At 33.1% G+C, this 21,846-nt stretch overlaps 1 long non-coding RNA gene across 2 annotated transcripts; it reads left to right on the top strand.

The window, feature by feature from the left end:
* The first annotated feature begins 8,003 nt into the window (after window positions 1-8,003).
* LOC143240708 (uncharacterized) lies at window positions 8,004-21,798 on the top strand. Of its 2 annotated transcripts, XR_013021895.1 has the most exons (4): window positions 8,004-8,203; window positions 12,346-18,140; window positions 18,258-18,580; window positions 20,488-21,798. It is a non-coding gene; the product is annotated as an uncharacterized LOC143240708 (long non-coding RNA). The 2 variants fall into 2 exon arrangements; XR_013021893.1 differs by having other exon boundaries at window positions 18,258-21,798.
* The last annotated feature ends 48 nt before the right edge of the window (window positions 21,799-21,846 follow it).

Raw genomic sequence — 21,846 nt, 5'->3', positions numbered from 1 at the left:
AATATGGAAACAATTTATTGTTTCTTTTGCACAATGTTCTGTAGGACACTTACCGTTTCAGTTTCACATGTAAACCAGTCATATTATTCGGAGACGGATATTATAACCAATAATTTACTTTTATCATCCTACAACTACGTGTAATAAATGAACGACTTACTGTTTAACTTTACTGATATTTAAAATACCAAACTGCATAAAACTTTCGAACTATCCACTCACACAAACTTTTAAAAATTAAATGGTCGTAACGGGGTCACACATACAAAAACAGTGATTGTGTAATACATAAAACAACAGTTTGACCAAGTTTGACCTATTCAAGACCGCTAATTACTTAGTTTTAGAAAACAAATATGGCCGAGTTTCGAGTTTAGAAAAAATCTTCAGTGTCAGCTACCCCTTGACTGTTATGAAATAAAGTGGTGGTCAAGACACAAATTACCTTGTGTTTGTCTAATAGTTCATTATATATAGGCTTACTATAATTTCCAAGCCTCAAATCAGGACAGTTTTCAATTTTGCTTATAGATACCGGCACTGGTATAATATAGAAGTGTTTTCATAACCTAACTTCTCTTAAGCTTTAATGCTGCCTCAAAAAAAATGGAATGCTGGTAGTTTACGTAATGTTTCCACTTGTTTTGAAACATTATGTTACAACAAATCAAATATATATACCAACGTACCTTACACAGTTCGTTTGTTTTGTTTGTTTTTGAATTTCGCACAAAGCTACTGGAGGGCTATCTGTGCTAGCCGTCCCTAATTTAGTAGTGTAAGACAAGAGGGAAAGCAGCTAGTCATCACCACCCACCCCCAACTCAACGATGAAAACTGGTGTCTCCTTCGTATCGTATCTTGTTATAAAATACTGGGATTGACCGTCACATTATAACGCCCCCACGGCTGAAAGGGCGAGCATGTTTGGCGCGACGGGGATGCGAACCCACGACCATCAGATTACGAGTCGCAAGCCTTAACACGCTTGGCCATGCTGGGCCTTTACACAGTTGGATATGACAGTGGTATCCATAGGTTCAAGTAATTGTCTGTTTTCTGTTATAGTCATTAAGACTGGTTGAAATACTTCAGAAGAAAACTGAGAAGACGATGTATTTTCTACTCTGTATAGCAAAATTCACAATTATGCAATTTAGATCAATATTTTTACCGTATTGTTGAGATACCTCTAAACACAAAGCGAAATACAGAACGTTCTTAAAGCTACTAGATATTAAGATGCAACCAGCTGTAGCCCGTCAAAGAAGAAGAAGACGATACAAATATTGATATCATCGATGCAGTCAAACCTCGGTGAATGTTCATTAATCTTAAATGAATTCGTGGGGTGTTCACAGAATCATATTGGTATAATTGCCTGATGAACTGTTTGCAGTAAACATTATTTAATCTGTGCAGTTATTCAGTGCTAGTTTTGTAACAAAAGTGCGGCAGCAACAAAGTATAGGCTTTAAACTAGAATCAAGTTTTACATACAAAATGAAAACAGATTTTCGCTAAACATTTCCTAATTTGTAAAGCTTTCTTTGCTAGAGGACGACCTCTATAAAAAGGTAAGAATTCATTGTTCATATTATCTTAAATATGTCTGACTAACGAAATTTATTTTTTGGGAAGAAAAACAATTAATATCCCAGTTTCAGTGCTCCTTACTCGTCCATCTTCCTGTTTTTCAGTTCCACGGGCTGCTCGTGCCTTGTCGCAACAAGACTCTTTCAAAACCATTAAAGTATCCAGAACAGATTCCTGGTCACCGATACAAAGGAGACACCAGTTTTCATTGTCTTTATCATCATTCTCAGCAGGTTCCAGTGAGGCAGTCCCCCAAAATGAAGAATCATACAGTACTCTCTTTCCTTTATAATTTTTACCATAGGACTCATGTCTGTAACGTTAAATGTGCAAGGTGTACAGCCCAGTCCTTTATGTCACGTGGATGTGTCATGGAGTATCCTGTAGACTGGATAGATTTTACTTGTCCAGTGCTCTACTTCCGAGTTTGTATATGGCCCATGTCTTTCCAGTGGGCAACATTTATCAGCATGTGTAGGACCATCGAGCTTTAATCATTTATTTTCATGATTTTTGCCTGCAACCAAGGGGCTCTGGAGTCTGGAAACTGAATAGTGCATTGTTAAGTCAACCATGAATCCTAGAGAGACTCTTTGCACTTCTTAAGGACCATTGTCAACACTCTGTTTGTAATGTCCAATGATACACAAACCTTTAAATAAATGTGTTGGCACTTTCTTCGTCAACAAAGTCTGTAAAAGGCACGCGACTTCCGCCTCAACCTACGTATTGAGCAGGAAAACTTGCGACCTTGCTTCACAGTAATTCCCATGACAGATTAATACATGAAGACATCGAATGCCTAAAGTTAGATATAATATGCTACTTTGTTCCATTCTGCTGTTGTACACAGAAGAATGGCTTCTCTTTACTCTAATGTAATGAATTGTATCAAATGGTGCAAGGTCCGTTCAGCAGTAAAGAATTTGGTTAGTCGGTTTTGAATATCAGCGAAAACCGGGTGTGAACTAACTTGAAGTGTTTCCAGAGCAAGTAGAGAACTAAGCAAGTCAGTATAAATAGTGCAGTTTGAGTACTGCTTAGCTTCTATGTGATGTCAAATGATAGACAGACTTTAAGGAAGTATGTCAGCACTCTTTACCAAGGTCTGGAAAAGGCATGCGACTCCTGCCTCAACGTAAGTACTCAGCAAGAAACACTTGCGATCTTGCTTTACAGTAATTCCCATGACAGTTTAATACTTCAAGACATTGAACGCCTTAAGTTAGATATTGATAAATCCTATGCTGCCTTATTACACTCTGCTGTTGTATGCAGTAGAATGGCCTCTTTTGATTCTGATGAAATGAATCACATCCAATGGTGCAAGGTCTGTTCAGCAGTAAAGAAAAGACATATTGAACAGGTTCAGAAGTACAATGGAACTGGCACTTCTGACATATTAGACATTTAAAGAGAGTGTCACTCTCACTTTCAGGCACTTTTCTTGGAGTCGGAGATCCAGATTTTCAAGTGGGAAAAAGTGACTCAACATCTTAGTCATCTCAACCCAATGGATACACCTCCTTTACTTGGACCTCTCACAGAAGAAGAATGCTGGGTGGCCCTTTGACTTCTCTCTACAGGCAAGTGTTCAGGTCCTGATGGTTTCACTACCGAGTTTATCATGCAGTGTGGCATAATTTGAGAATATTCTTTGTTGAGGTATTTAACTGCTGCTTACAACAGGGACACTTAGCTGCTGGCACATCTGCAGGATTCATCACCTTAATCTGTAAAAACGAGGATAACAAACAAAACCTATCAGCCTGGAGAAATTGGTCTCTCTCCTTGATGCTGACAATAAAATTATTACTAAAGTATTCAGCAATATCTGACATTTGTTATTTTAACCCACTCAGACCTGTGGTGTTCCAGGAAGAAGAATATAATGTAATGTGCTGTTACTCAGGGACCTTTTGGAATATGTTGAGAATCACAATATTCCAGCTATTTTCTTATCACTGAACCAAAGTAAAGCATTCGATCGGGTTCACTATGGCTTCTTGTGGTTCATTTTAAGGTGTTATGGATTTCCTGATTTCTTCATTTCTTTCTCCAAACACTATACACAGATGCTCCTTATAAAGTTTTATCAATGGCTTCTTGACTTTCTCCATTCCTTTTCCTCAATGAGTGCATCAGAAATGCCCTTTGGCTCCACTTTTATAAACTAGAGTCATTGACTGTTTGTCGTCTTTTGTGCACTGTACTACAGATATCCAGGGTATACAGTTTCCTGGAAGTAATGACTACATTTTCAAGTCAAGCTGATGATTTCAGCTTTGTTTTTCTTCACAATATTGCGTCTACTGTTTGATGAACGTAGTTGACTTATATTCTGTATCCAGTAGGGCGAAACTGAATTGTGCCAAGTCACAAACAATGTGGCTAGGAGGTTGAAAAGTTTGTCCTGATGCTCCTTTCAACTTTCATTGGACAACAAAGAGAGTCCACTGCTTTGATACTGATTTCCCCATGAGCCTAGGACAAATTGGAAACACTGTTTGTCTAACATTGTAGATTCTTTCTAGAGTAACAGACGGACTCTGCAGTCCTTCTCTCTAAGAGCAGAAATTCTACGTCGATACCTCCTTCCCTACTTATGGTATCTGGAGGCTATCTACCCCTACCTGATGAAGTAGTACATCTTTTGGATTGCTCAATCTACCAGTTTATAAGGAACAACAAGCCAGAACTGGTGGCTAGATTGACACTCCAACTTCCCAGTTCCTTAGTAAGTTTAGGCATTTCGTCTGTTCCTCTGCAGTGTCTGTCTGGCACTGCAAACTTCCCTTCACAGGAGAGGTGTGCACTCTGATCACCCATGTGCACTCTTAGTGTTATACTTCATAGAGTTTGGAATGAAGTACTTTGGCCAGCCTCACTCTTTATCTCCAAATCTACACATTCTGATCCACCTGTCTGGTACACGACAGAAATCAAGACCTATCGTTCTCTCAGCCAGTCTAATCCAGAATTCGACCTTAAAAACTCTTTGGTATTCAAATTGTACCAAGCCCTTACCACTCCCACTCAACCACGGACTGTACAACGAAATCCACATCTTCCCTGGCCCAAGTTATTTTTTGTCAAGTTGAACATATAACATTGAAGTTTTGATTTTTATTTATTTATTCTTTTTAACTGAGTGATTATTCATTGCCATGTATTAATTTATAGTTATACGGATTAGTACTTTTCTTTCATTAGTAAATGTTTATTTATTTTGTAAGCAAAACCGAACAACTTTTGCTCACGTAATATATATGCTTGTTTGTTTTGTTTTTGTTTTTTTGGAATTTCGCACAAAGCTACACGAGGGCTATCTGTGCTAGCCGTCCCTAATTTAGCTGTGTAAGACTAGAGGGAAGGCAGCTAGTCATCACCACCCACCGCCAAACTCTTTACCAACGAATAGTGGGATTGACCGTCACATTATACGCCCCCCACGGCTGGAAGGGCGAGCATGTTTAGCGCGACGCGGGCGCGAACCCGCGACCCTCGGATTACGAGTCGCACGCCTTACGCGCTTGGCCATGCCAGGCCAATATATATGCAAAAACGACTCGTTTGGTTTGAGAAAATATTTTACGTAGAAGAGAGAACAACGTTTCGACATTCTTTGGTTATCGTCAGGTTCACAAAGAAAGAAAGAGGTAACTGACCGGAAGCTGACCACATGTTTGGAAGGGGTTGTGTAACTGAGTGTAGGAATGTAGAGGGCGGTGTTAGATGTTTGAATATATAATTTTATTTTATTTTATTTAATATAGGTATAAAGGCGTTCCTTTATATTGGTTTATTTTTCTCAGTGTATTTGTACTTACCTGTTACCATTATGTCTGAACTAGCATACCGTACACCACTATGAACAGTACATGCTCACACAATCGTTAAGAAACTAAGAAATTTAAACCAAAGAATTATCAATAGAAGAAATGACATCTATTTCATTCAACAATGTAGAAAGGAACAAGTAACCCCTAATTTTGTGAAGGTAAAACTTTCAAAAAAATTTAATAAATACATAAACATTATCCAAAATTTACAGAAAAACTACTTAAAGCCATGTTGAACACAAAAGACAAAGAACTACACGACTTACAAAAACCAAAAAATGAACCTAGACCATCAACTGGCATGCTGCATTAAACCAGAGATTTACGGACTTATATAACGAAACATAAATCAAATCAATACTAAGAACGACAGAAACAAAAAGATCTGACACAACAAAAAAACTAGAAAAACTAAGATGCAAACAACAGAAAAGACATCACGACAAACCGTTGACTAACCTCATAATTAACAGATGCGACCGACAATTAAACACAGACGAGATACATCTACTTAACAAAGGACTCAACTTCGCAATAGCACTTAGGTACATTCCAACCATAGAAATCAAAACATGTTTAGAAAATCTAGCCAGGAAACTTGTGATACTTTCTACAGAAAACAAAAACAAAGAAACAACCAAAAACAACCAACAGAAAGAAGACAACTTAGATAATTTTATTGACATCCACCAGCCAAACTTCCCAGGTAAAATTAAAATTTTATATTTTCCAGAAACACCTAAAAACAACATCTTAAACGATTTTTTCAAAGAATTTTTTCACAAAACCATCAACATAATTTTTTTAAAACAGAAAGCTAAAAAACAATCTTACAAGAAGAGACATTAATTCCATTAAAAACCTAAAACAAGACAAAAACGTAAAATTTTTTAAAGCAGATAAAGGTAACGCTATAGTCATAATGAACACGAATGAATACATTCAAAAAATGAAGAGCATCCTATCAGACACGAACAAATTTAAACCAATACACACAAATCCAACAAAGACACACGAGACGCAACTAAACAAATTACTACTAAAAATGAAAAAAGCCAACACAATTTCACAAACACTTTATTCCTAACCGACTCACGCACACCACAAATATACGGCATCCCCAAACCTCATAAACCAGATTGTCCATTACGACCAATAATGTCCACATATGAATCGTTTAATTACAATCTTGGTAAATATATAGCATGGGCATTCTCCAAATATGTAAAATCAGCCAGCTCATTCATCAAAGACTCTTTTAATTTCAAGTCTAATATAAATCAACTTAATCATAAAGCCTTAATGGCCAGTTTCGATGTTATAACCCTCTTTACAGAAGTTCCAACCACTGAAGCCTGCAAAATAGCCTTAGAACTCTATATCCGAGACCCTAACCCAACTATAGACATTCCTAGCAACCCTCATAGAATTCACCACGATAAAGACAAACTTCACGTTCAACAACCACAACTATATACAAACAAATGGCCTAAGCATGGGCAACCCAGTATTACCAGTTCTAGCCAATATTTTTATGACACAAGTTGAAACACAAGCAATTAACACAGCATTACATCCACCACTATACTGGTACAGATATGTAGATGACACGGTTGCGGGATTCAGATCTACAGAACACACACTTATTTTTTTCAATCACATTAACTCTATGCATCCCAACTTTAACTTCACATGTGAACAGGAAGAAAGCAATCAAATATCATTTCTTAACCTCAAAAGTACAAGAACCGACACACAATTCAAAACAGAAATCCACCGAAAAATCACTCATACTAAACTATACATTCCTTGGGACTCAGCACATGAAACAAAACAAAAACTCAACATACTAAAAAACCAAATAAACACAGCCATAAAACAATGTTCACCAGATAAAATTAACGATGAATTAGACAAAATAAAACAATACTTCATCAACATCAATAAGTTTCCTCCACAAACCGTAGAAAACATTATACGCACACACCTAGACAGAAAGCAAAATCAACCAATAAAAGTAAATATATCTCACGAATCAAAAAATCACGAAACCATATACTGCTGCATACCATATATTCCCGACATCAGCAGACAAATGACCAACATTTGGTAAAAACTAGTAACAAAATATGACATTCCTGTTAATACCAAATTTATTCAAAAACCAGGCACAAAACTGAGGTCTATACTATGTAAAAACTACACTGACAAACATCACACCAAGATTATTTATCAAAAAACAAGGTGATAACTGCCACGACTTCTATATTAGAGAAACAAGTAGAAAAATGGAAACCAGATTCAAAGAACATAAAATGTCACCTCCACACGTTTTCGAACACTGCAAGTCAAATAAACACAACATAACCATAGAAAACACTCAAATACTAAATAAAGAAACAAACATAAACAAACGCAAAATTAAAGAAGCCTTACTTATACAACAACTTAAACCCATAATAAACCAATATAAAGGAACGCCTTTATACCTATATTAAATATAATAAAATAAAATTATATATTCAAACATCTAACAACGCCTTTAAATTTCTACACTCAGTTACACAATCCCTTCCAAACATGTGGTCAGCTTCCGGTCAGTTACCTCTTTCTTTTTTTGTGAACCTGACGATAACCAAAGGTCGAAACGTTGTTCGCTCTTCTATGTAAAATATTTTCTCAACCCAAACGAGCCGTTTTTGCATATATATTTCTCTACAAGTGGGTTTTCTCGACATCACGTTTGCTCACGTAATTTAATTTTGGTACGATGGACTAGTACTTTTTTCGTTTGTACTACATTTTGTAAATTCCTATTTGTTTCTTCGTAATTTTCTCGTGTAATTTTGTTTTGTAATCTAGATTAGTACTTTCATTTCATTTGTACAACCTTGTTTTAGTTGTTATATCATTTGTAGTTTTTTTTTTTTTTTTTAATTGCAAATAAACAACTTCAAAAAGTATCTGTTCTTATCGACTGGTACGATGCTGGCTCTCTTTGGATTGAGGCTGAATATAAGTGTCGCTCATTCTTTTAAGTTTAATACCAACTGGTGTTCCCATTACTGCACCATTTTAAAACTATTACAGGGTTCAGGTCATTTCTGCTTTGATTAACAGTATCAAATGTATAGTCGTCTTTATAGCACAACTTCTATTGTATTTATATAAATATTACAAGGTACATCTGCATATGTGTGTGTACATCTATTGTATTTTTATAAATATTACATTTATATCTGCATATGTGTGTACATCTATTGTATTTATATAAATATATATGTATATCTGCATATGTGTATGTATATCTATGTATATGTTTGTTGTTCTAACTACTTTTGTTATTGATGGCTTGTAGTTAATTCAACTTTGTTCTTTTTTTATTGTTCCACAAAGTATTGGTAAATAAAATTTCATAACAGGTATCTTTTCTTGTCAGCTTAATATCTGATATGGTTCCCATTGGAAACCATGATTCATATTGATATATTCATACATCAGTTACACTTCTTACCTAGATGTTATAGTTATGTTTCCTTGCTGTTTCATCAGTTGCACCCCTTACCTAGATATGTTAGCTGTCTACCTTGTTGATACATCAGTTGCACCCCTTGCCTAGATGTGATACCTGTGTTTACCTCGTTGTGTTGATAAGTACAACAGTGAAATTGTTTGTATTATATATGAACTGTTTATTCTTATTTAAAACATGTAAACTTTTTTTTTTGGGTTAGTAAAAACATTTTTTTTACCTATCTTGCTTGTAGTATAGTTTCTTTCCAGAGCTGTTATTTACAATGTAATCTGTTATGGTTTTCACTAGAAATATTCTTCTGTGTGAGCTTACAGTTTTTGTAAAAGTTGTGACTAAAAGCAGACTAGTTATGAAGCAGCCAAATGTAGAATTATACTCTCAAAGATTGATTTTTAGTAGAGCTATCATTTGTAGAACAACTAATCCAGGATTCAAAGTGTGCACCTATGATATGCAGAAGAAATCTTTATGAATGGTGGATATTGCCCAATAACTGAAGTTTTTCTGCACAAACTGACAAAAATGTATGATTGGTTCATTGCAGTATTCTGCACTTGAATCCCGTATTTATCCTATCAGTAACAATATATATTTGTACCTATCTTATAATTTGTTTTTTGTACCAATTATTATCATCTAGGGTAATAGCAATTAAAAATGAAAATGTTTATATCACACAATATTCCCTTTACATATTTAAATATGCTACTCAAAAAAATCAAAATATAATCAATTTTGTTCTGTTACAACAGGAGAAAAATCACTATCATTAAATATTTTAATCATCCCTTTAGTTAATCTTTATGGATTTCTCATTTGATGATTAGACACATGACCTCAGATACAAATGCTTTGTCATTCAGTCTGTTCTCATCTGTAGATGTGGTTTCATTTGAATTCAGAATAGAATATGGTCATATAAAGAGCAAGGGAAAGCCTGCTGCATATTTGAAGTCTGATGGTTAAAACTTCCAGGGTTATTATTGACTGATCTTCAGTTTCAGTGATGAGTTTAACAAGGGCTCAATGAATGTTGTGAGATATAATGCCTACCAACGTCCTCTAATGTAACACCTAAATACTATAACATAAAACTTGCATCTTATAATGTGACACCTAAATACTGCAATATAATACTTATATCATATAATATAATGCAAAAATTGAATGTTATGTGAAGAACACTTATATCATGTAATATAGTATAAATCTTAAATGTTGTGTAATATATCCTGTAATATACGAGGGCTGTTCAAAAAATACGCGGACTGTTTGAATTGCGTGGCTCCAGTTGGTTCCAGGGGAATCCGCTTGGTGTCGCTAGGTTCGCACAGCTCAGCTGATTCTGACGCTTGATTTCGGATTGCAGATATCTTCATTTGTGTATTAGCTTCGCGGTTTTCAGTGAAGTGCGATTTTTTCGTTTGATTTCAGAAGGAATGACCTGAAGATGCAACGACTTGCTGTGAAATTTTGTGTTAAACTTGGAAAATCTGCGACTGAAACTTTTGCCTTAACAGAACGGTGATGTTGAGTACGGCATTTGGCCATGAACATTTTAAGGATGGTCGACAGTCATTGAAGATGATAAGCGTCCTGGACGTCCCCGTCACCCTACACGTCGACAAAATCAACCCAGGGCCAAACACTCGATCACTGTTCTTCCCCACCCCCCTACTCACCTGACCTTGCTCCTTGTGATTTTTTCTTGTTTCCCAAACTCAAAAGACCCTTGAAAGGAAGAAGATTTGAGACGATTCCCGAGATTAAGACAAATGCGACGAAGTAGCTGGAGGACATTACAAAAGAAGCGTACCACGACTGTTTCAACAAGTGGAAACACCGTTGGGATAAGTGTGTGCATTGGGGAGGAGAGTACTTTGAAGGGATCCCAGACCTGTAACTTCTAAATAAAGTACATTTTGTTTTATGACGTCAGTCCGCGTATTTTTTGAACAGACCTCGTACAGGGTGTTCGGAAAGTCACTGTGCAGTTATATATTTATTAACAGACATGTTTCAATATAGAATACAGGAGGTAAATATGAATGACAATTATAAACAATGTTGAAAGTGACCCACGTTGGCACCAATATAGGTTTGGATCCTTCTTATTTTGTTTCTAAACACCGCTATCAGTTGCTGGCTTGAAATAGACTAAATTAATGCTGTTATCGCTGCTTTCAAAACTGCACAGTGACTTTCCAAACACCCTGTACTATACATCTGAAATGTATTATGTAACACCTATGTCCTGTAGCATAATATACATCTTAAATGCTGTGTAATATAATGCCTATGTCCTGTAGTATAGTATACATGTTAAATGTTGTGTAATATTATACTTATATCCTGTAATATAGTATAAATATTAAATGTTTTGTAATATAACACCTATATGATATAATATAATATAAATCTTAAATGTTCTGTTACCTAACATCTATATCCAGTAATATAGTACATATATTAAATACTGTGTAATATAACACCTGTATTCTGTAATATAGTATAAATATTAAATGTTTTATAATATAACACCTACATCCTGTAATATAGCATAAATTTTAAAATTGTGTAAGGTAACACCTGTTCACTAAAAGAGTAATTTCTGAAGTGTTGTGGGATATAACACTCCAGTTATTTGATAGAGTTCCAAGTATCATACAGAATAAGACCATCATTCCTTGTTTTGTTTTTTTGTTTTTACATTTACAGAACTTGATTAATGTAAGGAATATAAAATAGATTAAGCTAGGGACTGTTCAGTTGTTGAAGGTGTCTTTGTTGTTACATGATTTAGGTGTTCTTCGATGCTTCTCATGCATGCGTATACTTGTCGGCTGACTTGTGTAGAATCAACTGCCCTACTGGTATGTCTGCTTTAATGCAGAAAAATGTGTTTGATGAAGTGGGGGGGGATCAAATCGTTTGCTCAGAATCTAGCTGAAGATTTCTTCTTTGTTAAATCTTTTACTCATGTAATAAAACTCAAAATGAAGATCAATCACAAATGATCATAGCAGGATGTAACAGTGAGGACAATATCTGTGTTATCTCATTCACTCTCAACATAGGCTGTTTGAAAATTGTTTCCATTTTACAGAATTAGCTTCATTAAAGATGGCATTATGTTAGTAGAACAGCTGTTATATTACACAGTTTGAAATCTTGGACATTATCTGCTATCTAATCCAAAACCACATGTAGCTGTTACAGGTGACAAGAAACATGTTCACTGTATTGAAAGTTAGAAAGTATTAAAATTCTTAAACTGTTTTTTTTCACATCAAATATTACCCAAATATAAAAAAATGCACTTCAGATTTTTGTAATTGTAGGTTCATTAATTAATGTTATCTTTGTTTACAGGGGCTGGAAGCAAAGAATCAGTTCACAGCTTGCTTAGCAAAATTCAGGGCACTGTGACTTCACTGGTTTTAGAAATTATATTACGAGGAAGGTAACATCAAGTATCAGTGACAAAACATGGTTACTGTAAGGATACTATAAGACTCTTTTTCTACTGAAATAATTAACTGAATATACCAGTTAAAGTTTGTTGAGAGACCACCATGTATTAAGAGCTTAGAACTTTTTTACCCTCAAGTATACGTTTGTGCAGTGTTACTCAAATGAGTAAGACCATATGATAAATTGTATCACAGGAGATTCACTAAATAATTATATTAAGAAATGTTAGAGAACTTTAAATAGGGGTAAATTGTGCCCATGGTATGTAAAATATGGAAGCAACAGAATAAATTATAACCATACAACAAAATTTTAGGTAAGGGAAGTTCACACAGTACATTACTTTTGCTGTTTGCTTTCAGTGCTGCTATCTATAATTGTAATGGAATTTAATGGTATACATATATTTTAATATCTATGTTTGTTTCAGTTTAATACATGTAACATATACTGTAATTGTGTGTTGTGCAAGTCCTGCCCGTTTTCCAAATTTCTAATAGATTCTCGAGAATATGAGTCAAAAATATACATTTTACAAAAGCTATAACATATTTTTGAATATTTTTGGGCCAAGTGAATTTTCAAAAAATTTGCCTAATAAGTATAAAAGCTAGCTGCCCCAAGATGTGTAGAGACAGTTATAAAGAATATTGTTGGAATTTAATAATAACAAGAGGTATAATTGTAATAAACACCTTTTAATCGGAAAACTACAGAAACTTGTCCAGGAACGTTTAGAGATTTCGAACATTACAAACCTCAGTGAATCAAATATGGACATTATTATTTGTACAAAAACATCAGATATTTTCGTTGGAAAAACCTGCGTATGAAGAATAGAGCTAGTAATAAACACCTTTTAATCGGAAAACTACAGAAACTTGTCCAGGAACGTTTAGAGATTTCAAACATTACAAACCTCAGTGAATCAAATATGGACATTATTATTTGTACAAGAACATCAGATATTTTCGTTGGAAAAACCTGTGTATGAAGAATAGAGCTAGCTAGCATTCCTATCAAGGGAAGTGTATCTGTGTAGCAGCACCTCATAAACCACTGATAAAATTATTCAGTTCCAGACAGGATAGAGAACTCAATGTCATTTATAAGTCCATAAAACCTTTGCATATAAATAAAATTATTTCACTTTCCAAGAACCATTGATAAAATATTCAGTTATAAACCAGCTAGAACACTCAGTACTGTTTGTGAGTTTGTGAAGCTTTTGTATATAAATCATTATTTATAATAACTGTTATTATAAATAGTATTGTTGTTTTTATATTAAAGTATATTTGTGTTAAGGAAAATTGTGCATATCAATCTTGTCAGCAAATATCGTAAACTTAATACATATCAACATTTAATCAAGTTCTAAATTAAAATGTCTGGCTGCTTAAATCATAATAAATTGGGGGCTTATGTCCAAGATAAGAATAAAAGACAAAATCTGAAATAAATTAAAATTCAAATCTTATTTCAGTTTATATTTATCAGTGCTAACAAGATTTGATCATGTCTGATTATCAAAGTTTTCTTGAATTGTCCTCCATCTAATAACTAGAAAAATATAACAAAAGTGAATTGTTCGAAATTGCCAAAATTTTAGAATTAGATGTAAGAAATCAATGAGAATAAAAGAACTAAAACAGCATATTATTTAAATATTGGTCAATGATTTCTTGTTTGACGAAGCATTGTGGGAATATTATAATGTCCAGTCAGAGTTGAGCAATAAAGATAGGTTATAAATCGTTAAACCTCAAATAAATCAAGCTTGAACAAGCCCAAAAAGAGAAAGAGCAAGCCTATACCAAAGCCCATAAAGGGAAAGCTTGTATCGAAGCCAATAAAGAGAAAGAGCAAGCCCATAACTTGGTGGAAAGAGAAAGTCAACCAATCAGCACAAGTTAAATTCATTTTCTCAATGTTGAATGGCTAGTTCTGGATTGCCATAAGGTGATGATCCTTGTGTAATACCCAGTAATTAAAGCTGGTGTTAATCCCCGATTACTAGATTGGAGGTAAAGATGGTACGATCCTCATCAAACCCTATGGATTTTGATACCCCATACAAGAGGTTTTGGATTTGGTTGACTTGTTGAGTACAGTGTGTGTGCCCAAGCCACCATACAATTTGAAATTTCTGCTGTGATGTTTTATGAATTCTACACGTGGACAAAGAGTACACCTGGGTCAGAAGTGGTGCAGTTTCCCTCCACTTTCTTTCATGTTCAGGAGCATCCTTCATAACTTTCAGGTGCTTCTGTTTTTTCTCGCAGTGGCCATCCTTCTTAATGTAGAATTCTAGATAATCTTGTGAGGAGAGGTAAGTTATAATTTTCCTATTTATGATACATGTGTGTATCTGCTCACCCTTCTTCTCAACTTTTCCGGTACTCACACCTTCTGCTGAACTTTGAAGTGAAGGTTCAGTGGAGCATTGTAGAGGGAGCCACATATGTAATGTGAGCATACTGTGCTATTATTGGAAGATTTATCCATTGAAATATTAATTATTTGTTTACAACAGTCCATGTCGAAAGTAATTTTACTATTAACATTAAAAATACTTTATTTCATTTTGATAATCTTAAATTTACTTTGTGTAATCCCTAAAACATCCTAAATACATTTCAGATGTATTTTTAAAGTAAAACTTTATATTTTACCTCTTACTTTCTCTACTTTAACTCAAAACAGAATTTGTCAATTTGACTGACCTCTTAATGGCCAGAAAAAATGAAATAAAACTAAATTACTTTTTTCTTTCTGTAATGATTTCAAAATGCAACATGAAACTACATTTCTTTATCTTAAGTGAGTTTAAGTTTGTAACTGTAGAAATATGTTTCTAATTCAGTTTTCTTATTTAATTGCCCTTTGAATCATGTCCAACAACTGTCAATGTCATTATAAGTTGTAAATCACTTGGGGAACGTGCAGCTTACATTAAGCAATGTAATTAAATTACCCACATACATGCTTCTTTGTGCCTTGTGAAACATTATTATATTATCATTATTTATTTCACCTAATGTAATCTTAACTAATCTATGAAGATTCCTATTATACATTTAAGTTACTTTTATAATTATAAAAAAATAAACATGAAATAAAATAGTTACTCAATCTCTTTTTTTTTATTCCCATCAATTCTTGAGGACAATCGAGCCACAGTTCGTATAATAATGGTAATGATGCTATTGTATTTTTATTTAATTAAATAATGCATTAAAGAATATTGACTAATAACCAGCAAAAAATGGAGACAATTTCCCCCAAATCTTACAATTTTTCTGTCTTTCTAACCATGTGACAAGAGATGTTACAAATTCATTCAAACTAGTCATTAAATTTCTCACTGGAACATCGCTTGTACGTTGAGTGAAATTGATTGTTATCTGTTCAGAATACAGCATTTGACAAATGAAAATGTTTACTTTCTCTCAGCTATATGTGATATATAGTTATAGAGAGATATAAGAAGAAATCCTGAAAGGGAAGATGTGTCAGGAAGGGTTTGATCTTCTATTGATAGTTCTGTAGCCAAAGAGAATTGAAGGCTATAAAAATTATGGTTTGTCTGAGCAATGATTAATGATTCTGTAGCAATCAATTTATGTTTGATGTCTTACTAGTTCAAGGGGTGATGAAAAATAGAGAAAACGAGATGTGTAGAGAAAATACGTAACTTTTGTTTTACTAGGGGAGATTCCAGGTTTTTACAATAATTTATTGTTAATTAGGAACTTAAAACTTATATACTATTTAAATATGGATAATTAGCTAAGCTTTTATTCTAATGTAAATTTTAATGTAACACACTAAACCTTTCTGTATATGAACTCTATGTCATTTATTGAGTGAGTTTTATTTTGTATATTGAATCATTTTGTTTTGATTTGTTGTTTCTTTGAGGAACACATACAAGCTTTACCAGGTTATGTTAATATATTTATGTTTTCCTTTAAATTGTACGTCAGAAAAAATTTCTTGTACTGTGATTAAAAAAAACCTTTCTCAGTTATTTTTTCATCAAATATCTCACTGGTTCCCTTTACCCTCTGTTTTTTCTTAACTTTTAAAATACATTAGTTCTGCTTTATAATAAGTGTCAGATGTAAAAAGGAAAGTAAACCATGTTATTAATAACAAAATAGCATTAAACAAACTTTATTCTTTTAAAAACTGAAGAAACTTGACATTTTTACTTGAAGTATGACATTAGATGTTACTCATTCATTTGTAACCCAGAGTTTTACAATCATTGTTAATAATTATTGGAACTTAACAGCTTACTTAGGCATATTTAAAACATGTTAAAACAGCTGTCTTTGATGTAAGAGTTAAGTAGCAGAGGGATTATTCATGAAAGAAGTGCTGTGTTCATTATTAATATTCAATATAAATGTGAACTTAAGGGCAGTGTTGCTCATTGACTTCATGCTTTGGACTCGTGGGATGGATGGTTGTATGTTTGAGTCTTGTTAATGGCAGCTTGGAGACGTTACTCAGTTGTTTTAGTCCATCCAGTTATACAATGGATACTAGTTTTGAGCTGGGAGGTTAACCTGTGATGGACTGGGATTCTATCAATGGAGAATGTGTAAAAGTTTGCATCTATAACTGAAATTTAACATCAATCTTAGTTTAGGACCTTGACATTCGTGATCTTGCTATTGAGTGTCATCTTGAGATAAGAGAAATTTAAACTTGACATATGTGAACTTGCTACTAAGTGCCATCTTGATATGGGAGAGATTTGTCCTTGACATACGTGGTATTGCTACTGTTTTGGAATACACTTATTGTTTGAAGGAAATTCTTACAGTAAATACAAAAGTGTAATTGCAAATAAAAACCTGAATAGAAATTATTTTTCAAACTTAAATATATGTAAAGCTAATATAGAAACCAAAAGGTTTTACAAATTATTAAATAAGCTTGAATAAAGACCCACCATAGATGCCTTGCTTGACTTAATGAGAAGGCCTAGACAAGCTTAACTGAGGAGAGATTGTGTTGTTACTTAAGTTAGGGATATGTTATTTACATTGTAGGTTTCCTTTGGTCAGAAGTTTCAAATTTGTTTGATCCATAGCTAAAACTTTGACATCTATCATTGAGATAATGTGTCTAGTAGTTTGATTTTAGGTGTGGCTAGCAAGGAAATGGGGAGATAATAGAGTGACCAGTTATGTATGAGATCCACGTTGTTATGAATAGTTACTGTTCAATGATTTTAACTATGATATGTGGATGAGTAAATGAACCATGAACAAACTAGGGTATTCAGCACTTAATGTGGAATAAATGGTTTAAAGACAATTCTTAGTTGAAATTATATAACATGAATTATGTTTTAAGATTTAAACTCTGTTTAGCATAGAAACACGATTTTTATTTAGATGTATTTAATGTTTTTATGAGGGTCAAGTATTTTTTCTCAGAAAATTCACAAGGGTGAGAAGCCACAGAACTTAATTTGATTAAAAGTAACTTGAGAGATGGTATTTGACTTTTTCAGATTTCTGAGGATGCATTGAGCCTTGTTGAAGGGTATGGCTAAATAAACATCTGTGTTAAGTGTTCTAAATTTGATGGAGTCAGAGAAGACATAATTCCTGTTGTATATATCACATTTTCCATCTTTAGGAACAACTCCATTACCTTATTCAAGACAGGAAGTAGGGATATTAGCATTACTTATAAGTTCTTTGAAAGTAGAGAGTTAATGAAGGTGTATGTTTGCAGATGTTATACTTATAAATTATGGATAAATTTGAATTATGTATGTTAATTAGATTCCTAAGAACTGGAGGCTCACAGTTGGAAAAATTATAAATAGGATAATTCCTGAACATCCTATTGTTGAAAAGAAACAGAATGATGAACCTACAAGAATTTGGTTGGAAGATAAGAACTGTAGAAAGAGTTCATTTAAATGTCCTGCTAAAATAAGTAGAACTGTAATCAGAGCACCAGGACCAAGATTGATGGAGTCTTTTTGATATGATGGATGTGTTCATATTGGACATTCCTCTTTGTATTAAGCTGTGAGGATGAGAAAGGATAAATGAATGAGGTCTAGATACAGCAAATTTAACAGCAAAAATCTATTCTGTTGGTAAGGAGAATTTTCTATTAATGTTAAAGAGAAATTTGTGGTTATGTAGATGTTGTTGACAGGAGAAGAAGGTAAGGTTTCTGTCGAGGCTATAATTTGAAATATTCAATAGTGAGATCTTAGGGGCAGTTGTACAGAGTTTACATTTCTATAGAAGGTGTTCTATGTGTTAAGGTTAAGTGTGGAGTGATTGTACAAAGTCATGCCATCTAGTAAGTACAGAGCCAACAGATTCATTAAACAGTAAACTTATTCTAAAGATTTACAAATGTAATTACAGAAATGACAAATAATAACATTTTGAAATACAGAAATTATCTGCAGTAAGTACAAAATTAATTACAAATAATGTAATACACACTGAATAGATTTTTGTTTTTACAACCAATAACACTTTTAGGGCAGAGTTGATAGTCAAGGGAGAAGGAATCATATCTTTAAAAACTAATAAATGAACTTGGGTAAAGACCCATAACAGATGAATAATTATTAATTAATGTATGTATTTTTCTATTAAGGAGAATTGAAACAAGCTTAAGTCAACAGAATTTGGACTATTGCTAGGGAGATTTGAGAGAACCTAAATCTGTGTGTCTCATGGTTAAAACTATAATTTACAAAAATATGATAAATAGTGAAGAGTTTTACTTTGAATGTGTTTGTGAATATTTACTGAATAGAATATGTGTGAATAGAATTTGGTTTTGTCAATAAGTAAGTTCTACGTCTTTGTACCTATCACACATTTACAAGTGAATGATGTGTCTATAACATGGGGTCAGTATAAGGCCTCTCTCTTTGTACCTATCACACATTTATAAGCTAATGATATGTGGATAACATGGGGTTAGTATGAGGTATTTTGAATTTGCAAAAAAGTTTTATTTGATTCGATGATTTAAAGATAATTCTAAATAAATTTTCTGGGTTTATCTAACACTGTTAGAAATTAGTATCTAAGAATTAAGCTTTGCATCTAAACATACCCATTACAAGTGATTATCATTGTACTAATAATTTCTATTCAATGTTCTGGTTATTACTAGTAACTATAGTATTTTGTACATAGTAGAAATCTGATGAAGATAGAACATGTATATTCTGAGATATTTAACAGATTTTATTTGTCAGTTTTGTGGTTGTCCATCACGTTAACTGTGGGTCGTTGTTATGGTTAGTTGTTTGCATGGTCATCCAAATACAATTATAAATTAATTACTAAAACTTCATTCATTCCTGCATATTAATTACTAAGTGACAGAAACAGTTATTTTCCTGACTTTGCTGAAGATGGCAGGACAATAGTAGCTGAAACCTAGAATAAAAACTAGTTAGTGATTAGCATCTCGCAATCATTAAATGTGTTCAGTGATCATATAGGCTATCAACCATGATTATGATTCATAATTTATCTCCACAACCTTATCATAAACAGAATGTCAAAGTAAAGATGTGTAAATGTAAATTCTCCTTAAACGTTGGAGAGAAATGTTCCATCTTGGCATACTTGAGTTATATTAATGACTATTTCAAAACCATAGATGAAACTTAAAGAGCACTCAATATTGTTCATTCAACAGTTACACACTTCATCAGTATTAATTGTAAGTTGAACTTAGCTTCAGGGCTCTAACACCTGTTCACATTCTATCAAGGCATAAAAAGCTGTGATTACAATCAGTTTATATGAATTCAGTAGATTTTATTGTTTTAATAGTATTAATATTGTTTTATCTAAATAAATTTTGTTTTTGCATGCATGAGATTTTGAATTTATTCTGTATGTGATTTTAATCTAATGTCTGTTTTCAAGTAGTAGCTATTTGTTTAGGATTTTAAAATTGCACTTTGAAGTGTGAAAGTGTGTTTGTAACTTAAACATTTCTATTTTCTTTTAACAAATCTAGATATTAGCTGAAGAGAAAAACCTTCACCAGTTACTTATGTGCATCTTTTAAACAAGTGGTTCCAAACTACTGGGTCCTCTGGTAAAAATTAACAGACTTGTTTTTTGCCAGACTGTAGAAGCATATAATGAAAAAAACTGTAGGTAGAAGAAAAACGTCTTAAGAAAGTCTAAATTTTCAGTAACATTCATAATTTATGGATACATTAGGAACAGGTGAGATGTTTTGTTTCCTTCTTGATTCTGTGTAAAATGTGTAAACATATTAACTTGTACTCTGAAGCTTTTTCAAGAAACTGAATTAGGAAATGACACTATAAGCCCAAATACTCCTAATGGTGTGTAAGCTTTTCACAAAGATCTTAACAGACTGCAGGGTAAGAAAATGGTTGATTGCCACTGTATTAGATCCACGAACTTGTATGTGTGAAAACCTATTCTGCTAAAATGACTATTGTAGGTTTTGTGCAGGTTTCTGATGTGTGTGTGTGTGTGTGAAGTACAATTCATGTACTCCAATAAAGTTTTTACCATGTTTTGTTTGCATCTCTTGTGTAAATTTCAAAGTAACTTTCCATTAGTTATCTTACTGGTGTTCTCTGGACTTTTAATGTTTTGATTATTCTGAAGATAATATTTGTTCAACTTAAAGGAAAAGTTTTTTCATTTAAGAAGAAAATAGCATAAATATTTTACTTATGTTACTTCACTTATGAAATGAATTGGATAGATTAGTCATTACTGGATAAACAAATTAATTAAAATAGAACATCTTCAACTGTAAATAAGATGGGTATTCTACTATACATTCAATACATTATACATTGGGAAAAAAGTTCAAGCTAAGGTCAAATTATAGTCTTGAAAAAGAAATTATGACATAGTTTCTTATGGTACAAATCAATGGCAGTATTAATGAAAAAATAAAAGTTAATTATTGTGATATATTGTGTTAAACACTATGATCAACTGTAAAATAAATCTTCCATATTAAGACTTGGAAATAAGTTTTAAATCTGGTAATATGTTTTAGGAGTTTTTTCCATATCATCCTTCAAATTAGAATTTTGTTAATATAATGCAGTAAAATTGAAGAATTCTAAAGTAATTTTAATTATTACAGTTGTTGTATAGGTTCAACAAAGGTTACATTTGAGTATTGTTTTGAAAAACCTTACTTTGTTTGTGACTTAAGTAATATTCCAAAGTGACTTAATAACAACCGTCTTTTTTTTGTTATTTTCTTTTGTCTTCCATAGAGTAAATTTGATATTTTGTTTGTTATTCAATAAAGAACGTTTCTCAAACTGAATATTCCTACTGTCACTTTTTTCTTTGACTGTTAACAATGTGTATGGAT

This window comes from Tachypleus tridentatus, chromosome 2 (assembly GCF_004210375.1).
Source record: "Tachypleus tridentatus isolate NWPU-2018 chromosome 2, ASM421037v1, whole genome shotgun sequence".
Lineage (NCBI taxonomy): Eukaryota > Metazoa > Arthropoda > Merostomata > Xiphosura > Limulidae > Tachypleus > Tachypleus tridentatus.
Note: the sequence above shows the minus strand (reverse complement) of the source record. Positions and strands in the feature narration are given on the sequence as shown.